The following is a 20,570-nucleotide window of genomic DNA, read 5'->3' on the forward strand; positions in this document are numbered from 1 at the left end:
TCAAGGAAATCCGGATCAATGCCCGATTGAACGTGCTAATGGTTGATGTGACCACCGACGGCATCATAGACACTTTGAAGGCCATCACAGGGTTAGGAAACATCCAGGTGCGTTCGTTCTTGGCTCACGGAAAGGAAACAACGACTGGTGTCATCTCTGATGTAGACCCGGAGATCAACGACAGTGACCTAGTGCAGCTCCTTTCGTCAACGGTCCGCATCCTGGACATTCATCGCATCGGTCGCTCGCGGTGCGTTAAGGTAGTATTTCAGTGCGATTCGCTTCCAGCGTCTGTGAAAGTAGGCTACGTGCGACATCGTGTGCGTCCGTATGTGCCACGGCCCCTTCAATGCTATAAGTGTCAGAAGCTAGGTCATGTCACTGCTGCTTGTAAGAATGCCGTAGCATGCAAGCGGTGTGGTGATGCTCATGACCATGTTAACTGCAAAGGCAGGCTGAAATGTGCAAATTGTTCGGGTCCTCACGAGGCAACCTCTAATGAATGCCCAAAAATGATGCATGAGCGTCGAGTTCTGCACACGATGGTCAGAGATAACTCTACGCACAGAGAGGCTGCAGCATCCGTTTGGAGACGTCGTCGAAGCTCCCGTCGCAGACGTCGACAGTCACGCAGTATATCTCGCCCAAGGGATTTGCAAACCACAGCGGCGCCACCGTTGGCGCCACTCCCACAGGTGTTGACACAGGAAGAACCACGACCTCCTCCGGTTCCTCCTCGTCGAGCAAATATTGCGTCTGGAACTGTATCCGCCGACGACTGGCCTCTCTTGTCGCAAACGGTTTCTGCTGCAAACAAGTCAGCCATTGTAGTGAAAGGCCCACATGAAAAGCACAGCAATGAAGAGAGGATCGCAGATGAGAAGGTGTTACGCATGCTTAAACAGCTGCTAAACACTATGCGAAAGCTCATCGCAGGTCTGAAAAGTCAATCTGCGAAAACTGTGGTGCAGGTTCTAGATGCGTTGGAGCCGCTCATTGAGGCACTCCAGTGATTTATTATGGCGCAAAAAACCGGCATAACTTTACTGGAAGAGAGACTTCACAATTCTTTCGTGATGCAATGGAACACAAGAGGACTGCGAGGGCGGATGTCAGATTTTCGGCAGCGCATGTTTAAATACAAGTTCCCAGTCGTGGTTATATGTGAGCCAAACATATCTGCCCCGTTTCGTCTCTCCGGTTAGGAAGGCCGCTAGGTGGCCAGAGAGAACGGCTGTGTATGCTTTCGGCTGTCTGCTTTACCTCTGCGAACGTCGACACCACGCCAAGAACTGCGACACAACCTACACCGTCGGGATCGCCAACGGAAGCGCTCTCTCTGGTGAAGTGAGACACGGTCAGTACTTCGTGCCCTACAGAGTAAACCTCGTTCGAACTGTGCCGTTTGCATAAGCCTAACGCCGGGAGCTCTTCGGAGCGCCGGCATGGCGGAGCACGGTGCACGTGCATCACCGCCAGCTCAACCTGCGGCTGCCGGCGTCATCGACCTCGGCGCTCGTGCTTCCCCGCCAGCTCAGTCGGTGACGGTCAGCGCTCCAGCGTCTGATGCAACGACCAGCGCTCCGGAATCGCTTATCGCGCCCGTTTCTTGCTACGCGATAGAACCAGGCGAGAAGACCCGCAGGACACTGGATGACTACTCAGGCCGAGATGCTTTGCGCGGCCCTCGCGCGCGCTCTCGAGAGCGCCGCAGAAAAGGAAGCCCCAACGACCGAGACACCCTGCTTGATCACCAACGGGAAGAACGCCGCAAAAGCCGAGCAACGCACCATCGCGCACGCAGAAGTGCAGGACACTTCATGGAAATAGAAGACACCGACACCGACTCCTCTTTCGCTTCGAGATCACCGCATCACTCCAGGAGCCCCATTGACCGCACCCGGGTCTCGGACTACCAGGCTGAATGGTCGGCAAGAGACCCGTCAGCGCAGGATAATGACGAACGGTTCGGCCTGTGGACTATCCAGGGACCAAAGCGTCGCCCACGATTCGCGAGGAAGGCGGAGCCTGGAGCGCCGACGGAAGAAATTCCTCGCTCTAAGCTTCCAAGCTACCTAATCACCCTTCGACCAACAACGCGTGTTGCGCTGGCGAGCGTTTCACAGCGTCTGCTTCACACTACGGTTATGGCAGCTGCTCCACCGTCAGAGCTTCAGCATCACGTAGCCATCCGCACGAACAGCGCATCGAATACAGTGACAATCGAGACTTACGACGCCCAGCACGCCAAAGGCCTCTTGCGACTCACGTCCATCCGAATATCGCCGAACCAAACGATTCCGATTACTGCACACCAAACCCCTGGAAAGGGCATGTGTCGTGGTGTCATCTACCGAGTTGACCCGTCGGAGACGGCGGAGTCCCTAAGAAGAGCCCTGTACTCGGAGAGCCACCACATCATTGCCGCACGGCTGATGGGGAAGCGAGGAGCCTGCCTCGTGACGTTCGAGGGAACCAGACCGCCACGGACGATCAGGTACTGGAGTGTACTCACGAAGGTTTCCATGTACGAGGTGCGGAGTCTGGTTTGCCACAATTGTCAAGGCCTTGGACACAAGAAAGACATTTGCCCGCACCCTAGCACCTGTGCCAAATGCGGAAGGCAGCACTCTGCTGATGTCCAGTGCATGGATCAGACACCATACTGCCGAAACTGCAAGCAGTCTGGACACCTAGGTACTGACGCCGAGTGCCCCTCGCGTCGCCGATTTGAAGAACGAAGCAAGGAGCGGGCAAAAGATCGCCGCTCGCGTAGTCGCAATCGACGTAGAAGCAGGCGTCGCTCGTCCAGTTGGAACCACGGCAATCGCTTCATGCCACTCTCCGAAACCAGTCCCAGCCGCAGCAGGAGCCGTAGTGTTGGTGCCCCCGCTGCTTCACAATTGGACAGGGCCGCCGCTTCTCCTGGATCGCAAATCGCTAAAGAGTCAACCAATAAAAAGGTCACGTATGCTACTGCCACCGCGTCAATCATGCCTCCTATCCAACGATCGGCACAACCGTCCTCCACTCAAGATTCACCCGCTTTGACTCCTGCAACAGACGACGATCTAGGAGCTATGATCGCGGCTCTCCGAGAAGAGGAGCGAGACTTGCATAACCAGGTACAAGAAATTCGGCGTGAGATGGAACGGGCACTGGCAGAAGTCAACGCCCGCATTGCTGAGAAAGCTGCGCGGCGCAAGGAGCTCCAGGCACGCCTACGGAGCAGTCGCGCGGAGCGCGCCGCGACACCCATGGTGATCTCGCCACCCAGCGTGGTGCAAGCTTCGCTGCAAGGCCAGGTCACAACAGACCATATCGTCGAGACATGTGTGCGAACAATCCTGGACAAACTGGTAATTGCGGGAATCCTCCCCTTGCAAGCCTGCTCCCTTGCTACACCTTCGGCAGCCGCAGTGCGTCCTAAAGCCACCCATCATGACACACAATAATGGCTTCAACTTCACGGGTTACCATCCGTGGACGACCGTATTACAGTGGAACTGCCGGTCTTTTAGGAGGAGGAAAGCGGACTTCATCGACAGATTTCAGTTAATTCAGGGAAGAAACACTCCAGCTATTATTGCACTTCAGGAGGTTAACGGACCACTCGTGAGGATCCCGTCATACGAAGGATATGCACCCCGCGACGATGCCACACAACCTGTCAAAGCGGCACTGTTCATCCACAGGGGGTTTACGCACGTAGAACTCGACACTCAACCGTGGTGCAACGCTTTCACCGAAGTAGCGGGGTGTCGAGTTGAAATATCACCACACCGAACAATTTTGGTGTTTTCTGTGTATACATGTCCAGAAGGCGCGCGTAAGAAATCGCAATTATCGCACATAGACCTCAGCTTCGTCCAGCACTTCCAGAAGCTGTACCCTAAGGACGTTACAGTTATGTGCGGCGATTTTAACGCTCAGCATGTTGCTTGGGGCTACGAGAAGACCAGCGCCCGGGGCAAGCACATCATGGCAGACGCGACGGCATACGGCCTGACGTTGCTAAACGCACCACTGACGCACACTCGATTAGGCCAAACACAAAAGCAAGCTGACACAACGCCGGATCTCTCGTGGGTGTCGCATCCGAAGCTGTCAAGGTGGGAAACCTACGAGGATACGTTAGGGAGTGACCACCTGCCCATTCTAATCCATCTCCGCACTGGCGGACAACGCCCACAACGAACTAGCGATGGGTCTTACGCGAAGACGGCGTACATTACGCACTGGGACAAGTAACGGTGCATTTTAATGGAAGAGCCACCAGCCGCCGGAATTCAAAATCTCTCAGACCAGCTGTGCATAGCGAAAGAACAATCTACCAAGAAATTGCGCGTCCCTCCAGATCACCCGGAGCCAGACAGACACTTGGTGACGCTGTGGAACCGCCGGTTGCGAATTTTCCGTCAATACAAAAAGTCTGGTCGTGCGCCACATCTCAAGCGACGCCTTCTCGAGGTTCAGAAGAAAATCGAGAGTCACACTAACGCATTAGCCACCGAGCGTTGGATGGATGTGTGCGAGACCATAAATGGGCACACGCACACTTCGAAAGTCTGGGCTTTTCTCCGATCTCTTCTTGGAAAGCGCAAAACGAACACCAGTGCCGCACGAGTCGCACTTCGCGGAGGTGTGAGCGTAAACGAGCTGGCCGAAGAAGCTGCCGCCGCCTTTTTCCCTCAGACGTCTCACCCTTCTGCAACTACCTACAATCGGGACGATACATCTGCCGACGAGGAAGCTTACAACGTCCCCTTCACAATGACAGAATTACACCATACCCTCGAACGAGCGAACACTCGCAGCATGCCAGGGGCCGACAAAGTATGCGTTGCTCACCTGCGAAACCTGCCGGATAGCCACAAGCAAGCCCTTCTTGATGAACTAAACCACATCTGGGACAGTGGCGAGATACCTGAGACCTGGAAGTTCTCAATCGTAAAACCCATCCCGAAGCCAGGCAAGCCACCTTTTTCTCTGTCCAATCTTCGACCAATCTCCTTAACATCGTGCGTGTGCAAAATTATGGAGAGCATGGTAAATACACGATTAATCTGGTATCTGGAGGAGCGCCAGCTGTTGCCACCAACGCAGTATGGATTTCGATCTGGGCTGTCTACTCAAGACGTGCTACTTCGCCTTCGAGAAGACGTGCTTGACAAGTACTCTAACCAGCCTCGTGCCGTGGTCGCCGTTGACATCAGGAAGGCTTTCGATTCGGTTCCGCATCACACCGTGCTGACCGAGACCCGAGAGCTCCGCATACGCGGGAGGCTTTATAACTTCATCGCAGCCTTCTTGCAAGACCGCACCTATCAGGTCCACATAGGCCAGGCGACTAGTGCTATTTATCACAACAACGTCGGAGTGCCTCAAGGCTCAGTTATTGCGCCTACCCTGTTCAACATTGCCATGCACGGCCTCCCGTGCAAGCTGGAAGCGGTAGCTGGGCTTAAATACGCCATTTATGCCGACGACGTCACCGTGTGGACGCACCAGGGTTCCGTCGGTGAACAAGAGGCCACGCTCCAACAGGCTCTGGACATCATACATGATCACATGTGCGATGTCGGCCTCACTATTGCACCAGATAAGACCGAATTCGTGGTCATTCACGGGGGCAGGCGTACAGCGGTGAAACAGGCGGAGAAGGAGGCATACAGATTGCGCATTGGAAGCCAAGAGATTTCAAGAAAACAGTCGATCAGAATTCTGGGCATGCACCTGGACGATAACTGTACCGCCTCTACCTGGTTCCAAAGGCCATTAAAGACGTGCAAGCAAATTCTTCACGTTCTCAGACGTATTTCAAACCGTACGAGAGGTGTCAAGGAAAGGGAGATGCGGCAGATTGTGCAAGCATTGCTAGTCTCGCGTATTGTCTACGGACTTCCTTACCACCCCGTCAATCGCACCCAGAAGCTTGCACTCGAAAGGCTGCTCAACGAAGCACGACGAATTGTCACGGGGCTTCCCCGCTACACCCGCCTCGAAGCGCTGAAGAGCTGCAGCCTTATTAATGACTTGTCCGAGATAACAGACACGCACCGGCACACGCAAGAAGTCCGGCTTCGTTCGACAGAGGCTGGCCGTGACACCCTTCGCCGTTTGGGCTATAACACTAGTGGTCTACCATTACTCCCGCGACGCACACCTCCGTGGGAGTACATTACCATTACAGATGGCAAGCCACTACCCGTCCACATGGGACCTCATCACGGCGGTCGAAGAGCAGCCCATGCGAAACGTCACGCCCGCTCCACACAGGCGGCATTTAGGCACGAGCGTGTCATCTACACGGACGTGGCCATGCCCACTACGGTAGACTCGCACATTGTATACGCCACAGCCTGGTTCAACGAAACTACTGGACTTCAAGGTCGCCGTCACCACGTCGGTGTCACTCCGGCCCACAGCACACAAGCTGAACTGCAAGCTATCTGTGACTATCTCGACGCAGCTCTCCAGGAAGACCTAACAAGCTCCCCTGTACATCACCATGTGTACACAGACTCACAGGCAGCGTATCGAGCCTGTGCCAATGTGCAGTTAACCAGCCCCGTCACCGAAGTCATTCGCCGCAACGTTATGAAACTCCGGGCATCGGGTAACGGCTTCACACTTCACTGGGTTCCAGCACACTGCGGCATCCCTGGAAATGAGAAAGTGCACCGACTAGCACGCGCACATTTACTCTCCGTGCTAGCTCGGAGCCCCTCCCCACTCGTGGCTACGAGGTCCTTGCCCGTCCCTCAAGAAGAAGCCGATCCCACGGCTGAACGGCAGCTTAGTCAAACGCGCCGGACAGCTTACCTCGTAGCCATGGCCAACCCCCTCCAGATCCCTGCAGTTCCTTCCCGTGAGTTCTCCCGGCGGGAAACTGTGATCATCCGACGGATTCAGACGGGAACACTGCTCACACCGTTTTTGCTCCACCGTTTTCATCGCCGTGGGGCCGCTCCCAGTGTCCCGAGCACCTGCAGCACTTGCCATACCAGGGCAGACCTACAACATCTAGTGTGGGACTGCCCCCGCTACAGTATTCCTCGGTACCGTGCCCTCACCAACGTGCGACTTGGATCCTGCCCCACGTATCTCCAGTCCTGGTCCTGTCCGCCACCAAAAGCTCCTGCTGGGTACGCTACTAGCTTGTGGCGCGCCCTGCTGCTTTTTCTGTTGGACCCCGCAGCACCAGTCGTTGGCGACCGGCTTTGTGGCGACGCGCAGGACAGTACGGTGGCTATGACTCCAGGCGACCATAGTGTTGCGTCCAGGCCGCTGACGCAGTGAATGGCGGCATTATCCTTTCCCACTTCCCCTTCCCTACCAATCCCCTACCGACCCATCTATCCATAGCAGCGCGCAAGCGCAAGAAAATGGAATAAACGTGTCTTCAATCAATCAATCAATCTCTCCGGTTACGTTCTCCTGTTGTCACAGAAGGAAGGAATACCCAGCAAGGTATTATTATGCGTACGAAAGGACATACCTTACGTCAGACATGCGATTTCTGCTCATGCTTCAAATGAATATATTTGCGTGACGTTAACGCACAAGCGTCGAGTCATTTCGGTCATCGGGGCTTACATACCTCCACGCGCGGACCTTGACTTCACGTACCTGAGCTCTGTGGTGCACGCTTGTTCCGGTCCACACATCATCGTCGGTGATTTTAATGCCCACCACCCCCTGTGGGGCAGTGCGGCTACTAACAAGAAAGGAAATGACCTTGCAGACTTTATTCACGACGAAAGCTTTGTGGTTATTAACGACGGTTCCCCTACCTTTCTTCGTGGGCTCTCGTACAGTAGTTGCTTGGACCTTGCAATCGTATCAAAGACTCTGTCAACATCTGCAACTTGGTGTTGTGATGTTGAGTCACATGGGAGTGATCACATTCCGACCTACGTACAACTGCGCTGGTTCCACACGTCTGACATCCCTAGGATCCGTTGTACTGATTGGCGAAAGTTTACGTTGATGGTTGAGGAGTCATGCGCAACTATTACGTCGGAGTCCGATGTAGAAAGCGCCATACTGTCTGCTATGGAGTGCACCACGAAGTACGTTAGCACTCCCAAACATCGAACACCCATAGATGCCGTGTACGAAGAACTCCGTGCCATAAGACACCGCGCAGAGAGGAGGTATAGAAGAACCCAGGTTGCAGCAGATCTAACAGAATGTCGCCGCGTGCAACGGAAAATACGACGCCATTTAGAGAAGCTTGGAAGAGAGCAGTGGAGGCGATTTTGCTCTTCATTAGATCCGCGCAAGCCCCTTTCAAGAATTTGGCAAGTGGTGCGAAGTCTCCAGTACCACCCGAAGCAACTGTACCCTTTTCGTGCTTTGGCTCTAAGCACAGGAAAAAGCGAAGTAGAGGTAGCTAAAGCATATTGCAAAATGCTTGTTGATGGATCCCACGCCCTGCTTCCCCGTACACAAAGGCGTACACCGCAGACCACAGACGACCGCCTCAACGTTCCGTTCTCGATGCAAGAGCTGGATGCCGCTCTTTCAGCCTCCTGCCGTTCATCTGCTCCAGGACCTGATGGTGTACGGTACTGCGTACTGCGAAACCTTGGCAGTGAAGGTCGGAAAGCTCTCTTATCATGGTTCAGTGCAACGTGGATCTCCAGCTCTGTCCCCAACCACTGGAAATGCAGTCGTGTGGTTGCTCTACTGAAGCCAGGAAAATCCCCCTTGGAGCTGTCCTCATACAGACCCATCGCATTGGCAAGCTGCATCGGAAAGGTTATGGAGAGAATGGTGCTGGCCCGACTCGAATGGTTTCTTGAGAAAAACAACATTTACCCGGATGTCATGACAGGATTCCGAAGAGGACGATCCTCTATAGACAGTGTCATCGATCTGGTGTCTTCAGTGGAGCAAGAAAGAAACCGTCGCCGAATCGCGGGCGCATTGTTTTTCGACATCAAAGGCGCCTATGACAACGTGCTCCACAGTGCGATTATGGATGCTCTAGAGATTGTGGGAGTAGGCGGCCGACTCTATGAGTGGATTTCCAGTTACCTTACTGGTCGGACAATCTTCATGTCCACGTCTGCCGGCGACACAGGACTCCACCAGGTTAATCGTGGTGTTCCACAAGGAGGAGTACTGAGCCCCACCCTCTTTAATATTGCCCTAATCGGTCTCGTGGACGAAATGCCTGCAGTCGTCAGAGTCACTATGTACGCTGACGATATCTGCATCTGGACTTCTGGTGTAACTCGACCGCAGCTGCGAGCCCGTTTACAGCGAGCCGCAACAACGACGTCTCGGTACTTGTGCCGTCAAGGCCTGAGTTTAGCGCCAGAAAAATGCGCCGTTCTTGCATTCACCAGAAAGTCGATGCTCCGGTATCCTATCATTATTGAGGGGACACTGATACCTTACGTCACGCACCACAGATTTTTGGGAGTGACTGTAGACCGCGGTCTGTCGTGGACGAAACACATAGCCTCGCTGAAGACTAAACTTGCAAGCCTAGTACATGTTCTTCGCTTCGTGGCGGGGATGAGATGGGGTCCATCTGAGAGCGCTCTTCTCCAGTTGTACCGGAGCCTGTTTTTGGGGCATCTTCGTTACAGCCTGCCAGCCATTTCAAACCTGCGAACTTCTTCCCGGCGCACATTGGAGGGTTTGCAAGCACAAGCCCTCAGAATATGCTTGGGGCTACCACGATGTACCTCTACTGTGGGCACAATTGCCGAGGCACGTGTTTTTCCAATGGATGCACTTCTTTTGGGCGAACCCCTTCGAATCTACCTTAGATGCTTCACAAGGCATGAACACCATCCATTATCGGCTCTTCCTACTACGTGTTCGAGAAGTAGTTTTGCGGCAGCCATTTTGCAACACCAAAATAAGATCCCATCAGGTTTCGCCCCTATGGTGGTTTCCCAGAATCCTCTGTGGGTACTATCAAAACCATCAATTTATCTTTCCATCCCGGGAATTGGGAAGAAGTCCTCTTTGCCATCAATAGCCCTCAAACAGTTGACTCTAGCGTTCTTGACAGACAAGTACGCCGGAACTGTACATGTATATACTGATGGCTCTGTGACTGCATACCGGTCCACCGCGGCTGTGGTAATTCCAAGCTTATGCGTTACCCGAGGATTCACACTAGACCACAAGACAACTTCTACTGCCACTGAGTTGGTTGCCATACGGGAGGCGATTCGTTTAGTCTCCCGTGAATCACCTCAAGCTTGGACCCTGTTTTGTGATTCCAAGCCAGCACTCCAGGTCCTCAACGGAGTTATGAGGCAAGGACCTTATTATGCCCTTGCTGCGGAAGTACTCGAATTATGCTCATTGGCACTGCATCAAGGACATGTCCTCACCATTCAGTGGGTACCAGGCCACTGCGGGCTAGCTGGTAACGACTGGGCTGACCAGGAGGCGAAGAAGGTTTCTGCAAATGCAGATGTTGTACGTCTGCCCTTCGCAAGGACGGACACGACCGCCCTTCTGTTTACCATTCTCCGCCACGCCTCGGCGAATCACTGTTCCCATCCTGACAATCGTCATAGAAGATTACACCGCCTGGACCCCGACTGCAAGTTTCGGTTACCTCCTGGTATTCAGCGAAACTACGCCACGCTGTTTCACCGACTACGGCTTGGCGTAGCCTTTACCCGTCGCTACAAGCACTTCATTGGCTTTACGAGTGACCCCGACTGTGAGACATGCCATGTACCAGAGACTATTTCGCATGTTCTCTGCCACTGTACACGCTATGCGCAACCTCGAGAACAATTAGTGAGAACATTGGCCCGTTTGGACTGTCGTGTGGTGTCGGAGGAAGTGCTGCTGGGACCTTGGCCAGACGCGAAGCGTTCCTACAGTGCATTTAAAGCTGTGCTGACATTTCTGCGCAGCAGCGGCCTCTCAGAGATATTGTAGTTGAGGCCCGTCCGACTTAACTTTAACACATACACCGTATCGGTATAGGCATCTTCTATACATAGCCCTTCATTTATTTCTCCGCCATCTTCATCTCTCTCGTCCTCTATCCACAATCTTTCCTCCACTTTCCCTTCCCACACACAGAATAGCTGGCCAGATATACTACCGTCAGGCCGACCTTTCTGTGTTTATTTCATTTCAATAAAATTCCTCTCTCTTGTAACCATGAGGCGGTTTTAACTCAGCTGCACCGACCACAGTATATTGGTTGGTGTTATTTTACCTTGTACTGTTTGTAAGCATGTCCTTTTGTTTTGTTCTATTGTACCAAGCAGGTAATAAAGAAAAAAAAAGAGTGGCGCAGTGGAAGCGTGCTGGGCCCATAACCCAGAGGTCCGTGGATCGAATACACGCTGCGCTACTCTTTTTTTTTGCGGGTGGGATTTCAATTTTTAGTGTCACATCTGTACCCCATGACTGTGTGAGCAGCAGCTGTTACAGTGATCGTCTAGCAGAGTGGCGCAGTGTTCGCGCGAGCGACTGTGTGTAATCTATTCTTTGTGTCAAAACTTTGGTACGTGATGCAGGTTCTGCATTGCTCGCGTGCCAATGTTCAAAGATTGCACAGGGTGTTTGCTGTCATTATTTGGTGTTCCACTTGGGAGCGCATAAGCCGAACCAACCTGTTTAGACGAGTGCGCTGTGGGGTCCTTTCCCTGGCGCACCTTTTTCTACGCCAGGTAGTGAACCGCTTTCTTTTTTTACGTGATGTGCAAAACCCTTTTTTGCGCACCGTGTGTCAAGTGTGCCTAGGTAGAGTTTTACCCGAATTTGTTGTTACTGTGTTCGTGACGGTGGCATTCATGGCTATCTACGTGAGGTGGTACTTTCGGCAAGATTTTTATTCTCGCGGTTTTCTTTCGAATATCTGGCTACCGTGCACAGAAAAAAGCTGTATAGAGACCTTCTTAACACCACTTTGCGACTCCTTTGTACCGATCCCTATACAGTTCAGGGCCAGGACAAGATGTGTGTCAACGTGTGAAAAAAATGACTGCCCCGCCTTATGTAAAGCCTTTTTTCTTTAAATTACACGTGGGAGTATTACCTGTTAAAACTTGGATGATTGAAAAAGGTTGGTTTGTTCCCTGGGGGCCTGACTGCTTGGTTTGTAAAAAGCCAGAAACAGTAGAGCACGCATTCATAGACTGTTGAGACGGGGTGTTCCTGCGGGACGTTTTGCAGAGAACACTAAAAAAGGATTTCCCATTGGATAGCCATGGAATCAGGTTCTTGGCCGTTGAAAACTACGGCGGCGTCCCATATGATCTTTTGATGTTGCTGGCCCTGCATAGTATATGGAAAGCTCGAATGGCAGTTCGCTATAATGATGTAGATGTGAAACCGAGCAGAGAGTTGTTCTGCCAGAGTGTACGGGAGATCTTAGAAGTGTATAAAGCCCAACCATCTCCACCTGACTGGTTAAATGTGTTTTGAAGTGTGGCATGGCTTAGGCCTTTTTAACAAGCGCGCACTAGCAAGTGGCGTGCTAATGTCTTTTCGCGCTTTGTAATTCTTTTTTTTTGTTCTTATTGTGTATACCGAAGACAGGCAATAAAGAGAGAAAAAAAAGTAGAGTGGCGCAGTGGAAGCGTGCTGGGCCCATAACCCAGAGGTCCGTGAATCGAAACCACGCTCTGCTACTGTTTTTTTTTTGCGGGTGGAATTTCATTTTTTAGTCTCACATCTGTACCCCATGACTGTGTGAGCAGCAGCTGTTACAGTGATCGTCCAGCAGAGTGGCGCAGTGGAAGCGTGCTGGGCCCATAACCCAGAGGTCCGTGGGTCGAAACCACGCTCTGCTACTATTTTTTTTGCGGGTGGAGTTTCATTTTTTAGTCTCACATCTGTACCCCATGACTGTGTGAGCAGCAGCTGTTACAGTGATCGTCCAGCAGAGTGGCACAGTGGAAGCGTGCTGGCCACATAACCCAGAGGTCCGTGGGTCGAAACCACGCTCTGCTACTGTTTTTTTTTGCGGGTGGAGTTTCATTTTTTAGTCTCACATCTGCACCCCATGACTGTGTGAGCAGCAGCTGTTACAGTGATCGTCCAGCAGAGTGGCGCAGTGGAAGCGTGCTGGGCCCATAACCCAGAGGTCCGTTGATCGAAACCACGCTCTGCTACTGTTTTTTGCGGGTGGAGTTTCATTTTTTACTCTCACATCTGTACCCCCCAGCAAACCACGTTACGTCATGCAGATATCCCGGAGACGTCAGCAATCGACATTGCAGATGTCCAGGAGACGTACCGTTCGGATCAAAGTTACATATATTCAACGTTGCTACAACTGCAAAAACCCCATCCGAATCACACGAAGGATAACGTACAATAGACGTCTGATGGTACTTTTATACGCTGTTTACGGGACGTTACCTTAGTGGTACGTCTTCTGGATATTGTCGTGGTACACATGCAAGACGTATATAGACGTCTGTTCTACATTGGTTTTCTGTCTTTGGCACAAACACTAGTTTTTTTATATTTATGACTTGTGTACGTTAGTATGATATTGTTGAGATGAACCTGTATGCCTGAAATTCACATTCTTTATACATTATTTGGAAGTTTGGCCAGCCCCCTTTCCATGGTTGCCTACGTGTTGTGGGCATTTATACTTCAAATACATGTCTTACTAGCTGTTCAGCACTGTTTGCTGTTACTTGTCACCTGGTTTCTAGATTAATGTATTTCCACTTTTGAAGTGCTGCGTACTGCATGAAGTCTTATATGTGAAGTGCCAAGCTCACCACACACTCTCGCAGAAGCACACGAAGCGCAGCTCTAAACAAGAAACATCGCATCGAAAACAAGAGGCACTAAGTAACAGCAAACCAGTCCTGATCAGCACAAGCGCCCTGGACTAAGGCAACCCCACAGTAGCGTCATCGAATTGTCCCATACAGCACGGCTGTATAGGCTTTCTGCAAATAAACTATCACAGAAACAATTAAAAAATTAAACTAATTAAAATGACAGTCTCCAATCCTATCTGTAAGTAACTGCAGCTGGGGAGTAAGAACGCTTTCAAAGTACACATAAAACACAAAAGAGTTCAGGTAAAACAGTTTATATTGACTTCCAAATTATGTAATATGCTTTCGCCACACAACCACTTTAATTTTCATTCCTACCTGCCCTGGCCCACAGGGTACACATTGTACAATTACAAGAATAGTACAAATATTTATGACTATAAATAGGTCACCACAGCAAAAAGGTTGACAAAAAATAAAGGTTGACAAACAATAAACCAAAAGCACCTAGGAAAGACAGAAGTGGTGTTGAGTGGTGGTTGTGAGTATACAAATTAAGGTACTTTAAACAAACCAACATCTAGGGCAATGGTTATGATCTATAGAAAAGGTGTGTATAAAGAAATGACTGTACGGCGGTTACAAGAGCAGTAGAAATTTACGTGATGAAATGATTCACACTTAGTGAAATGGCAGGACAACAATAAAACAACAAAAAACTTTAGAAACAACTTATTGAATTCTGGTTAGGAAAAAAAGTTACACTATTTCAATATTTCATACAAAATGATATGATTTGGGAACAAACGAGAAAACGGGGAACACGGAAATGATTGAATATTAGTTACAAGGAGACAGATTTACTTGACTACGTGATTCACACCAAGTGATACGCTCAAAGAACAATCACACAAAATAAAAACGCATGGAAGCACGGAAATGATTCAATGGTGGTTCAATGGTGCATGCCTCGATCATCAGTTATGGTAGGGATTCTTGAACAGTTTGCGTTCTTCGTTGTGGTGCCAGAAACTGCCAAAATAGTTGCAGACCGGATTGGTTGGAAAGTGAGTAAACATTTCATGGTCCAAAGGCTGAAAGAAATTTAATGCCGCTTCTAGCAATAAAAACTAAGAAGCCGCAGGTTGTCGAGAAAGCTGATATTTGCGCAGAATGTGACTGACAATGAAAATCTGGGCCCTATACATTCTCTGGTGAAAGTATTAGATGACTGTAGCTACACGAAGATATCTAGTTAAACACAATGCAGGATGCCACTCGCACGTGGAAAAAAAGCGTGTTCCCTGTTTCCTAAACCAGGAGAAGTCCTGCGCCAAGTTGACGGTCAACAGTAGCTTGAGCAGGCGCCGTGTGCAGACTGTTGCAGTAGCACCTCCCTTGCAAGCCAGTTCATCAATCCAGGCATGGGTACAGGAAAATTAGTGTTGTTTATACAGATTTTTAAGACTGGTATAACACAGAATGGCCGCTTACATTGTCCCTGAAAAAGACAGTGTATGACAGCTGCATCCTACCGGTACTCGCCTACGGGACAGAAACTTCCAGGCTAACTAAAAGGGTCTAACTTAAATTAAGGACGACTTAGCAGGCAATAGAACGCCAGAAGATGGGTGTAACACTAAGGGACAGGAAGAGAGCGGAGTTGATATAATTTGATTTCAGCATTGGCACTACTAAGGCCACCTTAACACGAACTATGGAAGCTAATGTGAGGTACGATTAAATATAAGAATTATATTTCGTGAATGGGGACTCTGAGGACATTTTAGCCCAGCTACAGGTCCCATCTCAACTTGCAAAATATATTTCTGTGTCTATTCTAAACGCTTGGTGGATTGAAGTGACAATATATACACGGATGAAGCCATGTCATCAAAATGTGGCAAAAGGAAACATGCACAAACCCGGACAGCGTCACTGCCATGGACGTATACTTCATGCAGCAGAATGGCGAGGTGGGCTGGTTGGTATATATGCATAACTAAACCTTCAAAAAGCACATCACTGAAACACTCGTCATGTTGTCCTGTTCGCTTGTCCTGCTAGGCCTACATTTTTAGTTGAAGTATATGTTGTACAGCGGGAAGCATCAAAGTAGTGCAATAAATTTTTACAGCACAATCACATTCACACATAGTCTAAGTTGCACCAGTCAGCAGCCTGCAACATGTAAGTTATTAGGAAACGACAGGCCAGACACCAGAATCATACTCTGCCTTAAACCTGCGAAATCCCAAATGCTATGTTACTCTGATCACCAAGGTGTGTTACACACTAAATTCATTAAGCTAAAAATTCCATAAGTAACAGAAATTTAACAGCCATTTTTTAATATTTTTGCTAGGTTCTGAATGGTTAATTTACATTTGCGATGCTGCAGTAAGAGTACGAAGCACAACCAGCGCTGCTCATACTACTGTACCAGTTACGACATGCGTGTAGTTCTGACGTTACAAATAAATTCGGGTTGCATACAGGTTGTTCATTCCAACATTTCAGGACCAAACTGAGCGTTCGAAAAGACTGAACACTCAATCGAAACGCGAAAAAAGCATCCAGATGGCATTTTAATCTAATGCTGTACTCTCGGAATTTACTGGATTAATATTTTATTTTAATGCTACACGCACGGCAGTCATTCAATTTATTGTGCACGTTTTTTACCGGAAACTATTATGACGAAAAAAAAACGGCATCTGCAGAAACGCAACAAAAACCAATATCACGCTAAAAGTACACGATGTGCGTGTAACGCATACACACTTATATTCGGACACGCCCTTATATTCGCACTCTCCAGCTTCCCTTATTTCATTTCATATCAAAACATTCGCCTAGCAAAACAGGACAGAACACAGACACTTCAACAAAGACAGGGCTAGAAATTGCGGGAGCATTGATTCTGTTTACAAACGCAGCAGTCAGGTACAAAGGTCTACCGACAAATCTCCGCAACGCACAAAGCGAGTCCCTCAAATCGTTAGGGCTAAGCGCTTACGCATACCGAAGCTCGAGAGCAACTCTGCTACGTTAAATACATATGACAAGAGAACAAGGTTCACTAGTACTCACTTAGCTCCACTACGTGGCAGTATTTCTTTGCCCGGTAGATAAATCCATTGTAGTCAAATCACCGAAATAACGAAAGTTGAAGGCGTGTACACCCGTGCCGTCACCGGCCTGTAGCACGCGTATCGATAGGGAGTGCAGTTAATAACGGACGATCGGACTCGCCGCGCTGCGACTTCCTGTCTCGTGTTCGTCCTAGGGAAAAACTAGTTCCTGAAAGACCTTGATAAAACGCGTTGTGAAATAGAAGCCCAAGTTATTGGTAAATACAGATATTGTGCTGCCCATCGCTACGAAGGGCACCCGAATCCTACAAACGAAACCGAAACCACCTTCCGGCTGTCTGCCGCCATCTGGCGTGTTCCCCCCATTGGCACACAACACTGGGGCAAACCCTCGCCCTGCTTCGACTATGAACCCGGGTGTGGCAGCCCACTTCAGAGACAATGAGCCAAGGTGTGGCAGCTGGTCGCACACCACTGCCTTTTTACGGCATCGACTGTTGATTATAACCACCATGTGTATTCTTATTCAGTTTATCATAAAGTTTCGGTTTAATCGTCAGTACTGTCGTCATCAATCAGGAAAGCAGGCGTTCTTGGCGTAAGTCGAGGGCTGCCTGTGAGGCCTGCATAGTAAAAAGGCAAGGTTTCGTCGCCACCGGACGCCAACCCACGCTTTCGGACGCCATCGGAAGTTTACGGACGTTTAAGCAACGCTCCAGTGCTTGAGGATACGTCGTTACTGCAAGGCATCTTTCTGCTTCGCCGCGACAATCGCCTACACCAAGCACGGTGCACGCTACAAGCGCTCCAACTCCCGATGGCACGCGAAACGCAAGGTGGGCTCATATCACGTTTCTCCGCACGGCGCGCGTCCACGAGAGACTCAGGCGCTGCATGAAATACGAGCCTCCCCGCCGCTGGCATGGACGACGTTGAATCAACATGCCCGGGCGCCAGCGCGGGAGCTGCGAGTGGGGCCAGACCACGGCGAGCAGTCAAGCTCTCGTTGAAGGCGAAAGACCAGTACGAGGCCGACCGGGAAGAACACTGCACCGAACTAGATGCAGCTTGGTCAAATGTTGAACGCGTCTTGCGAAAGCTATCGGGCGCGGAGCAAAGGCAGTTTGAAACCACCGAGGACACGCTTCGTGCGAGCTTCGCAGAATATAAAGACGCAGCTGCCAAATACGAGGCTTTCTTGGTGACCACGAACTGTCCTGAAAGCTTACTACAACGCGACCAACAAAGGGAAATTGACGTAAAGCGTGAGGAGCTCGTCATGGGAGGTCTAGACAAGTTCCGTGCGGTTCGCAACACCGCGCAGGACACAACGTCGCAGAGCTCTCGGTCCACCCGTTCCGAGCGGTCTTCGTCATCCCAGCAAACCAGCTCGTCTACGATTACCGTAGCGGCGGCGCAGGCACGCGCGGCAGCAGAAGCGGCCAAAGCGAAGGGGCTTTTCAGTCGAAAAAAAGCAGCCATGAAGTTGGAGAGGGCCAAACTCGACGCTGAGCTCGATATTTAGCACCACGAAAAAGAAGCAGCTGCGGCAGACGCGCATGCGGGTGTTCTGGAGGCTGCCGCGGAGCAGGATTGCGGGGAGAGCCTTCGTGCGCTCCCCTTGCTTAACTCAAATAAGCGCACTGAGGGCTACGTTCTGGCCCAAGCCACCACGCATGACCCAAGGCATGTCTCTTCGGAACCTCGCATGACTGAGGCCGATCACGGAGATGTCCATGATGAAGTGAATGTGCATGCCCGGATTGAGGAGCACCAGACTAGCCGACAGGCGGAGCAGCTATCAATGAACGCCTTGGCCTCAGGCGGCGCCAGTTCCGAAATGACCGGCGTCGTAAAATTTCTGTGCCGGAAGGACCTCCTGTCAACTAGGATGACACGGTTTGATGACCGACCCGATGGTTTTCGGGCATGGGCATCCTCCTTCAAGGCAATGACGAGTGACCTCGACCTTTCTGCCCAGGAAGAGCTAGACCTGCTCATCAAGTGGCTTGGGCCGGAGTCGCCTGCACAATCTAGTAGGCTCCGGTCCGTGTACGTGCAAGACTACGAGGCAGGGCTAAATGCTGTCTGGAAACGGCTGAACGACACCTACGGCAGTCCTGAGGTCGTTGAAGATGCCCTCATGAAGCGTCTAGAAGACTTCCAGAGAATACCCTATAGGGACAACGTGAAGCTCCGAGAACTTGGCGACCTCCTCCTTGAACTGGAGACAGCGAAGGCTGACCCATACCTTGCTGGTTTAAAGTACTTGGACACAGCACGAGGTGTCAACGCCATCGTTGCAAAGCTTCCACCTGGGCTTCAGGAGAAATGGATGTCGGCGGGCTCAAAGTATAAAAAAGACAATAACACCGCATTCCCACCATTTTCATTCTTCTCAAAATTCGTTAGAGACGAAGCTGAAATGCGGAATGACCCGAGCTTCATACTCCGTCAGCAGAATACTTTGCCTGACATCCAACCAAGGAGGGAGAAGCAGGCTTCCAACGCCGGCAAAGGAAAGACAACAGTGTCCTCCAGGAAAACTGATGTGGATTCGAATCCAGAAAGCTGCTACGCGACAACCCTGAATGCCGACGGAGAAAAAGAAAAGGAATTGAGGGACCTAAGTAAGTGGTGCCCCATCCAGAAGAGACCACATTCTCTCGAAAAATGCCGTGTGTTCCTTGGGAAGACCTTCGACGACAGCATCACCTTTCTGCGAAAGCAAAGGATTTGCTTCAAGTGCCTGAAGTCTACGAGCCACTTCTCGAAGCAATGTGAGACAGCCGTTAGGTGCTCTGTGTGTGACTCTACCGAACACCATGCAGCGCTTCACCCGATGGTTACGCGCTCATTCAGCCCTTCTAAAGCTGCAGAAGGAGAAGACAACACTCAAGAGACAGGAGGAAGCGTAACTGCTACGCGCACCGAAGTGGGTGACAAGGGAGATCAAAGCAAGTCTTCTGCGAGGATCTGCCTGGTGAACGTAACCCCCGACTCTCAACCGCACAAGGCAGTAAAGGCTTACGCCATTTTAGATGATCAGAGCAATCGGTCACTGGTGACGTCGGAGCTCCTAGATCTCTTCCGTGTTGATGGGGTACCCACAGGCTACACTTTGAGGACATGCTCTGGAATAACGGAAGTTACTGCAAGGTTGGCGAACGGTTTCTCGGTTCAAAGTGTGAGTGGTGACGTCGACCTGAAGCTTCCACCGTTGCTTGAGTGCAATGACATTCCTAACAGCAGGAGCGAAATACCAACACCTGAAGCTGCTCGGTGCTACCCACATCTCCAGTCGATAGCCTGTTTCATCCCTCCGCTGGAACCAGAGGCAGAGATATCGCTTCTTCTTGGCCGGGACATCATTACGGCCCATAAGGTGCGTCAGACATGCAACGGTCCACACGATGCGCCTTACGCCCACAAGCACGACTTAGGCTGGGTGATAGTTGGGAATATTTGCATCGGCCGGACGCGGAAGCCAGGTACCATCAACGTGCTGAAGACTCACATCTTGAGCGACGGACGTCCATCTCTGCTAGAACCTTGTGACAACCATTTTGTGGTGAAAGAGCACCCTGTCCTGGCGTCACCCGGCAAGCGTGATCCCACGCTGGATTACGGGTTGGCAACGGAACCGAAGAACTTTGCCTGTACGCTGTTCAAAACGACTAGTGAGGACAACGAGCTCGCTCCCTCTATAGAAGATAGAGCATTCCTTGAC

The 20,570-nt window shown here is 50.8% G+C and overlaps 1 non-coding gene across 1 annotated transcript; it reads left to right on the forward strand.

Moving 5' to 3' along the window:
• The first annotated feature begins 12,722 nt into the window (after nucleotides 1-12,722).
• Trnam-cau (transfer RNA methionine (anticodon CAU)) lies at nucleotides 12,723-12,794 on the forward strand. The gene has a single exon. It is a non-coding gene; the product is annotated as a tRNA-Met (tRNA).
• Nucleotides 12,795-20,570: the final 7,776 nt, after the last annotated feature.

This window comes from Haemaphysalis longicornis, unplaced genomic scaffold, assembly GCF_048455015.1.
Source record: "Haemaphysalis longicornis isolate Haplotype H1 unplaced genomic scaffold, Haemaphysalis longicornis Haplotype H1 scaffold_80, whole genome shotgun sequence".
Taxonomy (NCBI): domain Eukaryota; kingdom Metazoa; phylum Arthropoda; class Arachnida; order Ixodida; family Ixodidae; genus Haemaphysalis; species Haemaphysalis longicornis.